This window comes from Amaranthus tricolor, chromosome 3, assembly GCF_026212465.1.
Source record: "Amaranthus tricolor cultivar Red isolate AtriRed21 chromosome 3, ASM2621246v1, whole genome shotgun sequence".
Classification (NCBI taxonomy): Eukaryota; Viridiplantae; Streptophyta; class Magnoliopsida; order Caryophyllales; family Amaranthaceae; genus Amaranthus; species Amaranthus tricolor.
In genome coordinates this window covers 24,661,392-24,680,181 of record NC_080049.1, presented here as the reverse complement: position 1 = coordinate 24,680,181, position 18,790 = coordinate 24,661,392, and the positions used below count along the sequence as shown (strand labels likewise).

Here is an 18,790-nt window from a genome sequence, read left to right as displayed (position 1 = left end):
ACGAATGTATTAACTACTCTAACTAATGTAATTTGTGATTATCTATAGCTTATAATCACAATTACAAGCGATAAAACGCTCCTTACAAGGAAAGTATAACAAGAAAAACAAACTCAATGTTGTTGATCAGTGGCCAAAGCCGAGTCGACTTTCCTGTGGCAATCAGGAAAAGCTGATTTCACTTTTTCTTTTGGAAAAGCCATCATGTAAAGTTTCTTTTAACCAAACTTCGTGGACACACTTTTGTTCCAATTAATTCCTACTAGTATATTAAAGTCATGTCACGAGCCTTGTAAACCCAAGACACTTAAACTCGAATAATCTTCACCTTAACTTGACTACAAAAGCCATAATTCACAAAATACCATACCATTGAACATATAACACCAAAATACAAAAATGTCATTAAGAGCTAGCATGATGTTCTAATCTCATGATCATCAAAATTGTGTACATCTTATACTTTTGATGGAAAACTCACATTCTCCTTCTTTATGAAAATCACATGCATCTCCTCTAGCCTCCACCTTTTACTCCAACACACTTGTGAATAACATACTACTGGGAGAAAGCCCAACTAAATTTACAAATAGACACTTGCCAGATAGTAAAGCTTTAGTCTAGACCTGATCAAACACCGAGGCGGCCCGGGTGAAAAAATAGCCCATTGATGCGGGCCGGGCCAGGCCGAAGTGTAGGCCTAAAAGTTCCTGTCAAACCCGTAATATGCGGGCCTATGTTATATATTATTTATACATAATTAAAAACACAAATTACAAATAAATGAAATTAACAAATACAATTTTTATGTATTATACATAATTTAAAACACAAATCACAAATAATTGAAATAAACAAATACAAATACAATTGTTACATATTATACATAATGTAAAACAAATTCAAAATGCAAATCATGAACAAGCTCCTTTTCGGGCAGGGCCGGCCCGGCCCGCAAGCCAAACGCCAATCTCAAACCCGTCCCAAAAAAATTCGGCCACTTATTTTCTGCCCAAACCCACCAATCGGGTCATATTTTGGTGCCCAAACCCTCACTTTTTCGGGCGAGGCCTCCCATGATCAGGTCTACTTTAGTCATTATATCCAAGGGGTTGTCTTCGATAGCAATCTTCACCAAATAATTGCCTTTTTGATTCAATCTCATCACAAACAACACTTAATATCAATGTGTTTGGCTTGCCTATGAAAAGTATTTTGTTCTATAGTCAAATGTATTGCACCATGACTATCGCAATGCGCACACACCAACCCGAAACTAGAAAACAACTCTCGTATGGAACCTTTTAATCTGTTTTCCTCCTTGAAGGACTGTAACACCCCGCAATATTATGACGTCATTCATGCATCTAAATAATTTAATAATGATTTTTAATATATTTATTTTGAAAATTTTGATTTAGTCACCGTCGATACATGTATATATATTTGTTTAAGCGGTAAATTATATTTGTTAAAATAAAATAATAAAATTATAAGTGCTTATGGTTTCTGAAAGCTGAGCCAATCGGAGACCTTTTATTTTTTTTGGGGTTAAATTTGTTGGGCTTTGTAAGTAAAGTACCCAATTGAAGTGAATAATTGAAATAGATAAGCTAATTTATAAAAAAAGTACGAAATAAGACGAAAATCAACTTATTTTCAAAAATAAGCGTCTAATTTCCAAACTTAAGGTTTGGTAATGTTCGCCGTTAGTAACTGTGAACAGGTGCTTAAATTTTTAAAAAGGCAAAGAAGTTGTTCGCAGTTACTAACTGCGAACAGGACTGTTGACTTTTTTGACCTACTAACTGTGAACAGAACCAAACCTCAGATTTAAACATTAGACGCTTATTTTTATAAATAAGTTGATTTTCGTCTTATTTCGTGCCTTTTTTTTTATATAAATTACCTTATCTATTATAATTTTTTTCCGATTGAAGTTGGGTTAGGGTTTTAAAAGTTGAAAGTACTCCTTCCTTGCTCACAACATAGTCGCATAACCCCACCTCCCTTTAGCCCTCACTATTACAAAACACAACCACACCACAAGCACTCATAGCCGCGCACCACACCACAGCCGAGCACCACACCCTCACTCACGCGACCAACCAGCAGCCACCATAGTCGTGCACCTCACCCATACGCGTGCGCCACCTCTGCCAAGGGAAGGACTAGGTTGTGCAGCCCTACACACAACACCACCACCACGTACAACCAACGACAGCAGTGTCGCGCGCCACCAGCAACAGAGGTGTGCATTCCCCTCTATGCGCGACCACCACCACAGAGCCGCCATTAGACCCACCACCTATTCACCCTCCTCTTTCTTACTCCATTTTTTGTGAGTTCTTCCCTTCCCATATAATTATAGTTTTTTTTATTGCAAAGTTTTTAGTAAATTAAGGAAATATTGTTAATTTGATTTATAATTATTGAATCTTGTTAAAATTGTTATCGGTAAAGGTTGAATCTGTTAAAATTACTCCATTGGATTTAGATTGTGTGTGTGTATGATGAAGATTTGATGATTTCTGGACTTTTGTTTTGAAAGATTCTCGTTCTTATTATTCATTCATTTCCTCTGATCATATTACATATATACATGAGCATCTATTTGATTATAGTAACTTACTTAAGAATAACCGCCTAATATTAACTGCTATGATAACGGCCTAATATTAACCGCTTATTATGATGTAACTGTATAATTGGTGAACTGCTTTCCAATACTCCCCTCAAGTTAGGTCGTGGGATCACCGATGCCTAACTTGCATAATGTGCTATTGAAGACCTGTGATGAAACTGCTTTTGTGAGAATATCGGCTAGTTGGTCTTTAGATCTAATAAAGGGAAGACGGATGACCTTGCTTTCTAGTTTCTCCTTGATAAAGTGTCTATCGATCTCTACATGTTTCGTTCGATCATGTTGTACTGGGTTTTCGGAGATGCTTATTGCTACTTTGTTATCACAATATAGAAGGCTTGCCTGTGTCCGGTGAAAACCTAGCTCTCCTAGGAGTTTTCTAATCCATAGAATCTCTGTAACTCCTTTTGCTATCCCTCTGAATTCTGCTTCGGCACTGGACAGAGCAACCACCTTCTGTTTCTTACTTTTCCAGGTGACTAGATTTCCCCCTACAAGAGTGAAGTATCCTGAAGTAGACTTTCTGTCGTCCCGATCACCAGCCCAATCTGCATCTGTGTAACCAATAAGATCAAGATTATCATTCAAGTAGAAAACTCCTTTATTACTGGTTCCCTTTAAGTATCTCAGGATCTTCAGAACCGCTGCCATATGTTCCACTTGAGGTTGATGCATGAACTTGCTTACAATCCCTACTGCATAGGCAATATCTGGTCTCGTGTGGGATAAGTAGATCAACTTTCCTACTATCCGTCTATAACGATCTTGATCTGCCGCTTCTGCCCCTTCAACAATTTGTAGGCCATGATTAGCTACCATAGGGGTATCTGCTAGCTTGCAGTCTAACATGCCTGTTTCTACTAAGAGATCTAAGATGTACTTTCTCTGATTGATGAATATCCCTTTCCTTGATCTTAGAACTTCTATTCCTAGAAAGTATTTCAGTTGTCCCAAATCCTTCATCTCAAACTCTTGGAATAATTTGCTCCTCAGACGATCAATTTCCTTAGAGTCGTTTTCGGTAATCACCATATCATCTACATAAATCACGAGGTATGTAATTTGTTTTCCTCTCCGCCTGAGAAATAGAGTATGGTCTGAGTTACTCTGTTTGTTGCCAAATCTTTTCATTGCTGTAGTGAATCTCCCAAACCACGCTCTAGGCGATTGTTTCTAGCCGTATAGTGCTCTTTTAAGTCGACACCCTTCTCCGTGGCTATACCCATCTGAATACCCGGGTGGTGGCTTCATGTATACCTCTTCTTCAATCACTCCATGTAAGAAAGCATTTTTTACATCAAATTGAAACAGAGGCCACTCTTTATTTGCTGCTACGGAGAAGAGGACTCGAATGGTGTCAATTTTAGCCACAGGTGAGAATGTTTCCGAGTAATCTACCCCGTAAGTTTGAGTGTACCCTTTAGCGACAAGTCTTGCTTTATACCGCTCAATGGTTCCATCAGCATGATACTTGACTGAGAAGACCCATTTACAGCCAACCGTTTTCTTATCACCTGGTAATCTGCACTTCTCCCACGTTCTGTTTTTCTGGAGAGCCATGATCTCTTCGTCCATAGCTTGCTTCCACTTTGATTCTTGGAGGGCTTCTTCAATGATTTTCGGAATAGTATTGGAATAAAGGGATGCGTTGAAGGCAATAGCTGTTTGTGATAGTTGTTCATCATCTTGTCTGCCAATAGGATATCGGGATCTCTGTGATTCATACTCAGGGTCATACCTCTTCGGGGGCATTCCTCTTGTACTTCGAGGTGGCAAATTGTATTTCCTGGGGACAACAACACTCCTTGGCACAATATAGTCAGTGGATATATCAAGGGAAGGAGCAGTAGGACTTGTTACCTCTCGTTCGGCCGGATGCTCAGGGACTGGAGTAGTAATCTGAGGAGATGATTCAGGACCAGTATCAGTGGCAATATCGGTGGTAGTGCCTACTTGCTCTTTGGGAGCTCGACTGTCAGCCAAGGGATGAGTCAACCAGCTGAGATCCTCTCTCATACTCTCCCCCTGAGATCGAGGTTGGTTGTAGTAGGGGGATTGTTCAAAGAAGTCACAATCCATGGTGGTATAAAGTTTGTGATGGATAGGATCATAACATCAATAGCCCTTTTGTGTAGTGCCATACCCAAGAACATACATTTGACTGCTCGTGATTCAAACTTTGTCCGAGCTCGGGATGGAAGATGGACATACACAACACACCCAAATATGCGAGGAGGAAGAGAGTGAGAAGAGGGAACAGGAGTAAACGTATTGAGCGTGGCAAGAGGGGTTTGGAATTGGAGGATTTTTGTGGGAAGGCGGTTAGTAAGATAGGTGGCAGTAGCAATGGCTTCAGGCGAAAAATGTACAGGTACATGAGTGTCAAACATGAGGGCCCGGGCTATCTCAAGAAGGGTACGGTTTTTTCGTTCAGCAACCCCATTTTGTTGTGGAGTGTAGGGGCAGGATGTTTGATGAATAAGTCCATGTTCAAGAAAAAACTGTTTCATTGCAACCAATATATATTCACCACCATTATCTGAACGAAGTATTTTAGGTTTTGCATGGAACTGAGTGAGAATCATGTTATAGAATTTTACAAAGACATCAAAAACCTCAGATTTGTGTTTCAAAAAGTAAACCCAGCACATTCGAGAATAATCATCAATAAATACCACAAAATATAAAAAACCATGAGAATCAGTATGTGGGGCGGGGCCCCATACATCAGAATGCACTACATCAAAGGGTGTGGGAGCACGAGTATTATTAGGAAAATAGGACTGTTTGTGACTCTTAGCTAAGATACACGTTTCACACTCTAGGGATGCAGTACAACTACTAAGTGAAGGAAAAAGTTGTTTTAGATAACCTAAGGATGGATGACCTAAACGGCGATGCCAAGTCCGCAATTGATGAGTAGGAGATCCATGAGTAAGCATTGCACTACTATTTTGAATCACCTCATCGACATAGTATAGTCCACCTCGTTCAGTACCACGTCCAATGATCGTCCCCGTCTGAGCATCCTGTACAATACAATTATCAGAGGTTAGCAGCACAGTACAGTTTAAGTCCTTGGTTAACTGACTGACCGACAATAATTTATGAGACAAACTGGGAATTAACAAGCAATTTTCAAGATGAATAGAGGAAGAGATATTGACGGCTCCAGCTTTGGCGACCGGTACACACGCCCCGTTAGCTGTCTGGATGTGGGTTCTGTTAGTAGGATTGGTGGATAAAAGATCACTGGGGTCAAATGTCATCGTATTGGTCGCCCCACAGTCAAATATCCATTGAGATTTAGTGTGATGACTAAGAAGGCTTTGCGGGCTAGAGGAGGAATTGGGCTTGGAGGGTGGTAATGGGCCGAAATATTGTGGATTAGGGTCCATCCCGTTCCCTTTCCCCTGTTTGACGGCTGAGGTGGGTTTTAGGGTTTTTTGAGTATAAAAAGGGGTTTTGTGAGGTGGGTTGGATTCCATCCCTTTCCCTTCTCCCTGTTTGACGGCTGGGGTGCCTCTCTAATACATCAGCCATTTGCAAGCTAAGAAACGGTAGATGATGAGTCTTTCCCGGATCTAAACCCTATAGCTCTGATACCATGAAGATTTGATGATTTCTAGACTTTTGTTTTGAAAGATTCTCGTTCTTATTATTCATTCATTTCCTCTGATCATATTACATATATACATGAGCATCTATTTGATTATAGTAACTTACTTAAGAATAACTGCCTAATATGATAACTGCCTAATATTAACTGCTATGATAACTGCCTAATATTAACTGCTATGATAACTGCCTAATATTAACTGCTTATTATGATGTAACTGTATAATTGGTGAACTGCTTTCCAATATATGAGATGTATGTTGGTGGTGTTAGTAGATTTGGACAACTTTATATGAGTTTGGTTGAGGTTATTGTGGTTGAAGTGGTGATAAAAGTAGTAGTTAGTAATGGTTTTGGTTGCTAGTAGTGGTTGATAATTGTCGTTATTATCCTTATTAATGGTGATTGATATTGATATTGTTTTAGCTAGTTTATCCTGATGGTTGATCAACTTTACGTCTTAAGAATGGTCAAATTGAGACATCGTTGTTGCTATCATTTGTGATTTTTGCTGTTAAACTTGTTGATTATGATTGTTAGTTGTAAGTTGTTTATTGTTAATAATAATAGTTAATCGTCATTGTTATTGATGTTAATGGTTGTGAAATAATTTACTTGCTAATTGATTATTATGCATTGATTCGTTTATGGGTAGTAGTTAAATGTGTAATTTTGAGCATTAGTTAGGGTTTGGATTGGGAATGAAGGTTTTGGTTGATTGTGCTATGGTGGTATGTTGTAGAAATATTGAAATGATTGACAACTCGTTATTTGAGGTGTTGTTATTATGGTAATGGTGATAAGCTTATGATTAATAATAGAATGGTTGATGATTATGCTAATGGTGATGGTTACTAAATTCTTACTAGCGAGTTTTGATTGTTGTTTATGGTTGTTGTGAATTGCAAGTATTCTTATTGAATTTGGATATTAAGTTATATTAGTATGGTTATGAGTACAGTGCTAACTTAGTGTTGTGAGCTGCCAAAGTTACTTGTAGTAATATTTTGATTGTTATTTCCTTTAATTATGGAGAGTGTGGATGATTTTTACACTTCAATAACTTTGGGATTTGTCATTTTCATTATAATTAGTGTTATATTAGCATTGTAATAACGTAGGCATAATTATTATCGCCTTAATAGAGTAAATCGTTTTAACTCGAATATAGTTGACTTTAAAGGAATGATCACATAGAACTTCTATTCCTTAATTGATGGAAAAGCCTATGTTATTGACTTAACGTTATGATTTTATGAGCAAGTATGAATTTAGTAGGGTTGAATGTGTCATGTGCGTGCTAAAGTAATTGGAAGCTTATGTTTAATGGGCAATAGTAGTTACTTCGGCTTTTAGTTGGTATGACAAAGTATATAAGGAGACTTATTAGTTTTTTACTCCTTACTTATATAGGTGCTCAATTCATAAGAGGAAGATAAAACCTCATTTTTGGGTGATTATTATGACTTTTGTCTTGCAGTAGCAGTTACAGGTACGTACACGCAGTAACTAACTTTTATATGCTTATGTTCTTAAGTATTATAAATATTTGCGACTTTATGCGTTGTGGTAGAACTATGAAGTACTAGAGTAAGCCTTATACATGAATACTATTGGTTGTGTTCATCTTGAACTTAGAATGATGTAGATGCATAGAACGAAGGTATTAGTAGAAGTTGAGAACATTTCCCTTATTGATAGAATTACATTACGTTTTCTTGGAGTCGGAATGATTCCTTTATAGATGAATTTCAGATTATATGCGAGTTACAGGTAGGTCTTGTAAACCCTATGGTTCTCATTCATAGCAAGAGATGGGTGAGTTACCGGTAGGTCTTGCAAACCCCATGGTTCTTATTGATAGCAAGAGTATGTGTGAGTTACCGGTGGGTCTTGCAAACCCCAAGGTCCTCATGGATAGAAAGTAATATTTGATTTACCGGTGGATCTTGGAAGCACCAAGGTTCTCATTGATAGAAAATTTATTCATTGATAGCAAGGTTATCCATTGATAGAAAATTATTCATTGATAGTAAGTTTATCCATTGATAGAAAATCATTCATTGATAGTAAGTTTATCCGTTGATAGAAAGTTTACACATTGGTAGAAGGTGTACTCATTGATAGAAAATTTATTCATTGATAAAATAGTTTATGCATGTGTTAGGTAGTCTGTTAATGCCCTTGGTTGAGTTGATACTACGCGTGTTTTATAAGAGTTTATGTTCTGAGAAGAGTGTGAAGACTTGTATTCTACCTAGGAACACAGGTTCGAGTTGGAAAGGAAGAAATAAGATTAAGAAGTATAAACGGACGATAAATGGTTACCAGTTGTGCTTTTAACTTACGAAGTCGTATTTATATTGTTGTATAACATAATGTTATCTAGTATGTATGCCTTATTATGATATGATGTGAGTTACTAACGTGTACATGTTTGATTTGTTTGAAAATGGCTCTTTCTATGATGGCCCTGTGATGATACGTTTGATATTTCCGTCTCACGTTGAGCAGCAGGGAGATTAAGATAGACTTAACAGGTATTGGAATTTTTTTTGCCTTACATTGGGGGATAGTGATGAGTGCAAAGCATAATTCGTGTTACGCTATTGATCTTTGATTTTTGTACATCTTATATGCCTTTTGTAAGCTTTGATTTGTATAGGTTGTGATATGAGGCCTGGTGTCCTCTGTATTATTCACAATTTCCGCTGCATAATTTATGGCTTTGTATGTTTTAAAATGTTTTATTTGTTTTAAAACTCAAGCGTCATTACTGGAATCACGATCCATGCTGGACATGATGTTGGAGTAGCCGGCGATGAATCATTCCGTCGCGATATAGTTTTGATGGGCCGTTAATACCTTTACATGATTATGTTTTATATATCATTTGTTTTTCTACAAAGGCGTCCAGTTGTCGGGTAGATGTTGCCGAAATTTCCACTTACGTTTTCAAAGCCACTAACAATTTCTAAAGTCACATATTTCAAATTTTGTTTATTATTATTTTATTTATTTTATTTTATTTAACACCTGAATTTTCTCCTGTCCCTTGCGGTTTAAGTTTCGTATAAAGGGTCGGAAATTCGCTGATGTTATAAGGACATAACTATAGCCATGAGATATGCCTCGATGGTAGACATCATTGTCACATGTTGTAAAGAAGACAACCAACTAATCATTGTACCACCAAAAGTGATCGAGGCTAACTTTCTACCATTAAAGTCACCTCTATATCTGAGCCACAATACCAAATGAGCCTATTTTTGTCTATTCCAAACTTGAGGCATACATTGGATATACCTTTCTCCATCATCATCATTGTGCATGAGTTCATGTGATTAATTTCCAACCAAATCGTCTAGCGGAAATGTTGTGAGATCTTGAGCATCCTCTATGACAGTGGCTTTGGGGACCCCATTTGTCACTGGGTAAACTTCGAACCTTTTCTTCATTCGTAAACTCCTATCCATAGAATTGAGATTGTTAATGATTTGTGTAAATCTTTTCAACATATCTTTGATACTCTAGTTTCATATTGCATTTGATAATTGTTGATGTTAGTATAATTGACTTGGCTTGTTGCTCCATAGGTTACCACGAGCTTATCTCATATCTCTTTTACACTTTTGTTAGATTTGATTCTATTGAATTCATTCGGGCTAAGATCACATTACAAGATGTTAATAGCACGATAATTTTTGGCAACAAGCTTTAAGTCAGTCTAAGGGAATCCATTTTTGACAATTTGACAAAACTCAATATTTTGGTCTATGATAAACTTTTGCATTATAGCACACCAATAAGCAAAGTTGTCAGAGGACGGTTGGGGTTTGTCCTTGACCGAAAACTCCATTGTTAGGATTCATGATGACACTGAAATTGTTAAAATCTTGTTTAACAATGAACAAAGATCTTATACCAATTGAAAGGATCGATATAAGAATTCTAAGAAACTATACTCTAGAAAAGGGGATGTGGTTTAGCAAAGTATAGTGGATTTTCGCAAATTATGCCTTAAGAGTCCTGACGAGGCATTTAAAACTTTTTCTGAATTGTTTTAAGTTTTTTTGCAAGTCTTTAAGAAAATAAGTAATGAACTGAGTTAATGCTGAAATAAAGACTGAAATTAATTGCGATAAAACAAAGTGTGTAATGAACCCAATCCTCAAAAGGATCTATATCTCCACATTCAAATTTCTCTCTAACATTTAATTTTACTCGCCCTTTTTATTATTCTTTGATTTTCTTGTAGGTTACATTTTAGCTAGAAGAATTTCCCAAATCCTCTATACTAAATACCTCAGTAGCACCTCTATCACTAATATTTACGTACTACTCAAGTAACTAAATAAAATAACTTAATTACTCAAACACGAATTAGACACACTAACACCTCTACAATACTCTTTTGAGTATAAACGAGACAATCTTTTTCACTAGATTCTCATGCTCAATACTTTATAAGGTCAGTGTTTGGGCTTACAATAAACCTTATAAAGATAAATGATAAGCATTCTCATAATCACTGATTTGATTTGATTTGATTTAGTTCAATTTGATTTTTGGTTTTTTACCAAACAACTCACATCCCTAACTGGAGGTGGCTGAGGAGCTTGGGTAAGGAAGGGGATGGTGGCCACAATGCGGTGAGAGGTCTAAGGAGTGGGAAAGGGTGGGAAGCAAATTTAAAAATATTTTTTTATATTTAATTTACTAATTTGTTGGGTTAGTTAATATTAATGAAAAGGAAAATTTATTGCATGAAAATAGGTTAAAGATGAAATTATTCTAGGTAACTTTTTCTTTTTTAATTTTATAGTTTGAATGTGTTTTTATATTGCTATACTTAATTTTATTTTTTTGAAACTATTTATAGTTTATTTATTTTATTTATTGATGTAGTTTCCTTGTGCCTAAATAATTATTCTTGCATCAAAATAGTAAATAATAATTTATGAAATAAAGAAAGTTACAAAAAATATTCAGAGACACTTGAATTGAAAATGTATTCAATTGAAGCCCAACCGACAACGCGATGGAAAACGTGAAATTCCAACTGTGTGGTACCAAATTAGACGACGCAATGTATTATTCGTTTTACAATTATTTAGCTTTATTTGATTTTAAAATAAAGACTAAAAAATGGATATAGCGAGTACATAAAAATGTTGAGGATAAATTTATTAAATGTCCTAAAATAATAAATGAAACAAATTGATCAGAATAGAGGAATATATCATCTTGCACGTTTTCCCTTTTCCTTTGGAAGCTTCGCCAGTCGGTAATAAAATGGCTACGAACGAATCCTAAACTACATTTAATAATGCTATAACCGCGGTCTTTTAAGTTTTTTTCCGTCAAAGTAAAGAATACTCCATCCTATTACTAGAGTGCAATATGCAACACAAAAAAAAAGTGTTTGGTTATTAGTTTTTTGGTTGGTTTTTGGCTTGTTAATTGATCAAACAACAAAAAGAAGTGTTTCGTAAATGGCTATTAAATCAGCTGAAAAGCTGGTTTTTAAGTCAAAATGAAAAAGCTGCTCCAATTAGCTTTTTTGGTTAGCTTTTGGCTTGTTGGTCTACTTTTTCTCTAATAAATAGCCAACAGTTACTACTTGATGTCGTACCCGGATTATCACAATATATTGTCAATGGCTTAGAAATTGAATCCACAATATTAAGCTCAGTAATGAAACTCTTTAACCACAACCCATGTGAGGTGGCCTCAAAACACGAAATGAACTCAGCCTCCATAGTAGAAGTAGCAACCAAGGTCTGTTTTGCACTTCTCCATGACACAGCTCCTCCAACTAGCTTAAAAATATATCCCAAAGTTGATTTTCTTGAATCAACACAACCGCATTGTAACACTCGAATTTCCTCCCGTCCTTTACGGTTTTAGTTTAGGGGTCGAAAATATTTCCGACCCCTAAACCAAAACCGTAAAGGACGGTAGGAAATTCGGGGGTGTTACACGCATAGTCTGAATCAGAGTAACTGGTCACCTTTAGATGATTGGATCGACTATATGTTAGCATGTAATTTTTTGTACCTTGAAGATAACGAAGAACTTTCTTTGCAGCCCTCCAGCGGTCCATACCCGAATTTAACCTGATATCTCCCAAGCATTCCTACTGCAAATGCAATGTCAGGTCTTGTACAAACCTGAGCATACATCAAGCTTCCAACAATAGAAGTATATGGAATGTTTTTCATTTGTTCCTGCTCTAAGTTGTTCTTCAGGCATTGATTTTAGCTGAATTTGTCACCCTTCACAATTGGAGCTACACTTGGTGAACAATCTTTCATCTGAAACCTTTCTAGAACTTTATTGATATAGGTTGCTTGAGATAAACCTAAAGTTCCTTGAAGTCTATCTCGATGAATCTTAATACCAATGACATAAGACGCATCACCCATGTCTTCCATATCAAAATTATTAGAAAGAAATTGTTTCACTTCATATAGCATTCCCTTATCATTAGTTGCGAGTAAAATATCATCCACATACAAAATTAAGAAACAAATTTTACTCCCACTAACCTTGCGGTATATGCATTCATCTTTGATGTTCTCAACAAAACCAAATGATAAGAAAAATCATGAAATTTTAAATACCATTGACGGGAGGCTTGTTTCAATCAATAAATGGACTTATTCAACTTACAAACCAAATACTCACCTTCACTAGAGGGAAATCCTTCAAGTTGTACCATAAAAACATTTTCCTCTAGGTCACCATTAAGAAATGCTGTTTTCACATCTATTTGTTGTAAATCAAGATCAAAATGGGCTACCAATGCTAACAAAATTTGTAAGGAATCTTTCTTAGAAACGAGACTGAATTTTTTGAGTAATCAATTCCTTCCTTTTGAGTGAAGCCTTTTGCAACTAACCTTGCTTTGTGTCTTTCAATATTACCAGAAGAATCTCTTTTGGTTTTAAAAACCCATTTACAACCAATAGGTTTTACACCTTTTGGTAATTCAATAAGATTCCAGACTTTATTGCTTTTCATTGAGTTCATTTCATCTTTCATAGCATTGTACCATAATTCTGACTCTTTAAAATCCATTGCTTGAGCAAAAGATTCAGGATCATTATTAACTCCTATCTCAGCTTCAATATAATTGTCAGATTCTTGTAAATATACTACATAATCACTAAAAATAGCCGACTTTCTTTCCCTTGTAGATCGTCTTAAGGCTCGATCAACATTCTTGTTATGACTATGTTGTTCAACTTGATGTTCAGAATCTTGTTCAGTTTCATGATCCATTTGATCTACATTAGTATTTTCAGCAATTTGTGGATTCTCATTAATTGGTTGTCTAACTCCCATTTGTACCTTAGGGATGCTTTGAATGACAACCACTGTATTTCTTAAGGTAGAAGGTTAATCCCTTATAGGAACGGTGTCCTGGATGTGATCCCTCCCACTAATCAAGTCATTTTCAAGAAACTTTGCATTTCTTGATTCCACAATCCTAGTATTAAGAGATGGACAATAGAACCGATATCCTTTAGACTTTTCAGCATATCCAATGAAATACCCACTAATAGTCCTTGGATCTAGTTTCTTTTCCCGTGGATTATAAATTCTCACCTCAGATGGGCATCCCCATACACGTATATGTTTTAAACTTGGTTTCCATCCTTTAAAAAGCTCAAAAGGTGTCTTTGACACAACTTTTGTTGGAACTCGGTTTAAAATATCCATTGATGTTTTGAGAGCTTCAATCCACAATGATTTAGGCGTCTTAGAGCTACTAAGCATGTTGCGGACCATATCCATTAAAGTTCGGTTTCTTCTTTCAGATACACCATTCTGGTCTGGAGAACCAGGCATAGTGTATTAGGCAACTATCCCATTTTCTTGAAGAAACTTTGCAAATAGACCTTGTGTCTGTCCATCTTCAGTATATCTACCATAGTACTCACCACCTCTATATGTCCTCACTATCTTAATTTGCTTACCGCATTGTTTCTTTACTTCAGCCTTAAAAACCTTAAAGGCCTCCAATGCATCACTTTTGTTATGAAGCATGTAGAGATACATATATCGTGAGTAGTCATCTATAAAGGTGATAACGTATTTCTGTTTATATGCATCCATGTCTGGACAACATATATCTGAATGTATGATTTCTAATATGGACGAACTCCTCTTAGCACCCTTTTTAGACTTGTTAGTCTGCTTACCCTTAATGTAGTCTATGCAAGTCTCAGAATCACTAAAGTCTAAAGTACTAAGTACTCCTTTTTTTACCAATCTCTTTATTCTCTCAATGGAGATATGACCTAATCTTCGGTGCCACAAAATAGAAGAGTCCTCTTTCATAACACATCGTTTTAAACCAGTTTGAACATGCATAACATTATTAGTAGTTTCATTTTGTAATCCAAGAGAATAAAGACCATCAATTAATTTTCCATTTCCAATAAGTTCAGAATTCAAAAACTAACCAAAACGAACAAGTCTTAAAACCGAGACTAAATTTCTTGAAAAACTAGGAATATATATATCTTTTTTAACTTCAAAATAAAACCACTATTTAATACTAAAGTGCATGTTCCAATAGCTTTGACAGGAAATTGCATCCTATTTCCAATATAGATGCTAAGCTCTGCTCCCACTGACTTCCTCAGGTTTGTTAATCCCTGTAAGGAATTACAAATATGGATTGTAGAACCAAATCAATCCACCATGTGTTACAATTAACATCAACCATATTAGATTCATAAGTAACAAGTGATATTCATTTTCCTTTCTTTACTAGCCATTTCTTGTACTTGTCATAATCCTTCTTCATGTGTCTCTTCCTTTTACAAAAGAAACGCGTGGATTCCTTTTTAATGTCACCCTTGGGCTGAAGCTTTTGTATTCCCTTAAATTTGGCATGAGTTGAATTCTTTTCTTGAGTAGTCCCATCTCCATAGTCAAGCACCCCTCCTCTTGCACACATATGGCCATTAGTTCATTACGTGTCCATTTATCCTTATGGTGTTATAAGAGATCTTAAAAGGGGCATAATCCTTATAGAGAGTGTTCAATATATAGTGCACAAGGAAAAATTCAGATATGTCAATCTCAAGGTTCTTTAATTGAGCTGCGATGTCCCTTATCTTATTGATGTGATCACGCACACCTCTCATACTAGTGAGCCTTGCTGATGAGAATTTCATAATTAGAGTGCTAGCAAGTGCCTTATCTGAAGTCTCAAACTGTTTATCTGTGGGTCATTATGAGAAGGCATAAAATATTTTATCCTTTATTTTGTGGGATATACAACCGTTCTAATTCGATTAAAGATGCTGTGGCCACTCCTCAATCAAATAATTTCTCTATAATATCCCATTAATACTTTATGATATAAACATAAAATAATTAGATATAAACAAAAAATTGTATATAGGCATAATCTTCAAAATGAAAATCATTTTAAAGAAGATTAATCTAACTGTAAGTTTACAATCATGATGTATTCGATATGATGATGACGGAACATGCAGATAAAACATAAAACAAACCCATGAAAGGATCTTATAGAAAATGATATTTACTGTAATATGAATTAGTCAACAATACAAAGTAGTAAGCATGCTCTTGATAATTAATTTGGCAATGATCAATTAACCACAAAAAAGCAGAGTAAACGTATGCTCTGATACCAAATGTAAGCATGAGTAACCAATATTCATTAAAGAATATAGCAACATAAAGATCGAATTACCTCCAGCTAGACCTGGGAAAATTTGATCCGACCCGAAAATGAACTCGGGACCCGACCCGACAAAACCCAAACCGACCGACCCGAAAGCGACTTAATCCGAAACATGACCAACCCGATAATTACCCGACCGAAAACCGACCCGTTTTGACAGATTTAATATCAATTTTTAGAGTAATTTCAATGTTAGAATTCATTTCAAATTAAATTTTTGTTTTCAAAGTATCTCAACATATTGAGTATATCACTTGAACCCTAAAACTCATCAATAGATCTCAAAAAACACGTATTTAACGTCTTTTTAGCCATTGTAATTATTTTTCTTTAAAAATAAGACGTTATAATCATCTTAATTGAATACATGTATCTTGTTAAATCAGTTAAATGAGTTTTTAATTCTTCTACATTTCAGTAAGCAAATCAATATAATTTATACGAACGTTTCGCACGTTTGAATGAGCTTTTCAAAAAACGAATGTCGCTACCCTAAATTATAAAATGCGTATCTTATAAGATGAAATAAGTACTTAGTTAGTTGTATATCTTTCCAACATGAAAATTGTGAAGATAATTTTAACGTCATTTTTATCTAATGTTACAATTACAATAAACAAAATAACTTTTATAAAGCGCGTATCTTACAAGTCTTTCAAAATAAGTATTAATTCCCCTATTTTTCTTGCACTTAAATGAACCTGACATACCAACTATTTTTTGAAAATCGTACATGTAATTTCTCTAATGATTTTTTTTAGACATTTTAATGATTTTTTTTTATGTTGAATTAGTCGATTGGATATTCTAATGTTTTATGGTAACCCGTTGGGTCAATCCGAACCTACCCGAAACCCAGAGTGATCCGACCTGAAACTGACCCGATCCGAAACCGACCCGACCCGAAAATAACCCGACCGAAATTGATCCGACCCAAAACCCAATCGACCGACCGTTTTCCCAGGTCTACCTCCAGCCATTGTTGTTGGTTGACCGAGAACGAAATGGGATTAACGAGAAGAAAGCTAAAGTCTTCCAATGCACTCCAACACCTCTCTATAGATGGGTTTTGTAAGGGCATTATTATTTGTCGCCACCCTTTTCATTTTATCGTCACCCCCCTCTTAATGAAATTACGAATTTGCCCCTGATTTTTAAAAATTTACAAATTTGCCATTGAGTTAATAAATTTTCATTTTCATTTTTTTTAAATTTTTTTTAATTATTTTTATTTATATTATTATTGTTATTATTATTATCATAGTTATTATTATTATTATTATTATTATTATTATTACGGTTATTAATAATAATAATAATAATAATAATAATACTAATAATAATAATAACATTAATAATAAAAATAATAATAATAATAAAAAAAAAAAAATATCAGTCGCACAAAACGTGCGACTGACAGTCGCATGTTTTGTGCGATTGATTTTTTTTTTTTTTATTATTATTAATTTTATAATAATTATTATTATTACGGTTATTATTATTAATTTTATTATTATTATTATTATTAATATTGTTGTTGTTATTATTACTTTTGTTTTAATTATTATTATTATAAATAATTTAAGAAAGAAAGCATAAAAATTGACAAACACAAAACACACAGAATTTACATGGTTCACCGACAATACAGAGGAGAGAAAAATTTTATTACTAGAAAAAACCCAAAATACAAATATTGGGTAGATTATAGAAAATAAGAGTTTATAAATTACTCCAATACGTAAAACCTAAGCCAAAACAGATTTTTTTGGGATGATGCAAAACTAATGCCCAAGACTCCTTTTATAAGGAGAAGAATAACAAGCCTTTGTTATTCTTCCGATGTGGGATAATGATAAACATTAATCTTCCAATGTGGGATAATGAAAAACATTAATCTTCCAATGTGGGATAATGACAAACTTCAATCTTCCAATGTAAGGTTATGTCTTGAATCCCACATTGGAAGATTGATGTTTGTCATTATCCCACATTGAAAGATTAATGTTTTTCATTATCCCACATTGGAAGATTAATGTTTATCATTATCCCACATCGGAAGAATAACAAAGACTTGTTATTCTTCTCCTTATAAAAGGAGTCTTGGGCATTAGTTTTGCATCATCCCAAAAAAATTTGTTTTGGCTAAGGTTTCTGCATTGGAGTAATTTATAAACTCCTAATTTCTATAATCTAGCCAATATTTGTATTTTGGGTTTCCTCTAATAATAAAATTTTATTCTTTCTTTCTTACATCAATTATAACAATAATAATTAAAACAAAAATAATAATTTAATAATAATAATAATAACAACCACAATATTAATAATAATAATAATAATAAAAAAAAAATTAAAAAAATACAAGTTGCACAAAATGTGTGACTGTTTTGTGTGATTGTCAATCGCACGTTTTGTGCGACTGGTATTTTTTTTTTAATTTTTTATTATTATTATTATTATTATTATTAATATTATTATTATTGTTAATAACCGTAATAATAATAACCGTTATAATAATAATATTAACCGTAATAATAATAATAATAATAATAATAATAATAATAATAATAATAATATAAATAAGAATAATTAAAAAAAATTTAAAAAAATGAAAATGAAAAGTTATTAACTCAATGGCAAATTTGTAAATTTTTAAAGATCAGGGGCAAATTCGTAATTCATTAGGAGGGGTGGCGATAAAATGAAAAGGGTGGCGACAAATAAGAATCGGGTTTTGTAAACCGATAAGTGTTTGTACTTGGGGACCTATGCTATTTTTCTGCTTCCTTATT

At 34.6% G+C, this 18,790-nt stretch overlaps 1 long non-coding RNA gene across 1 annotated transcript; it reads left to right on the top strand.

Moving 5' to 3' along the window:
* Positions 1 to 1,944: 1,944 nt before the first annotated feature.
* Positions 1,945 to 9,039, top strand: LOC130807864 (uncharacterized). Its single transcript, XR_009040671.1, has 2 exons — positions 1,945 to 2,341; positions 7,676 to 9,039. It is a non-coding gene; the product is annotated as an uncharacterized LOC130807864 (long non-coding RNA).
* The last annotated feature ends 9,751 nt before the right edge of the window (positions 9,040 to 18,790 follow it).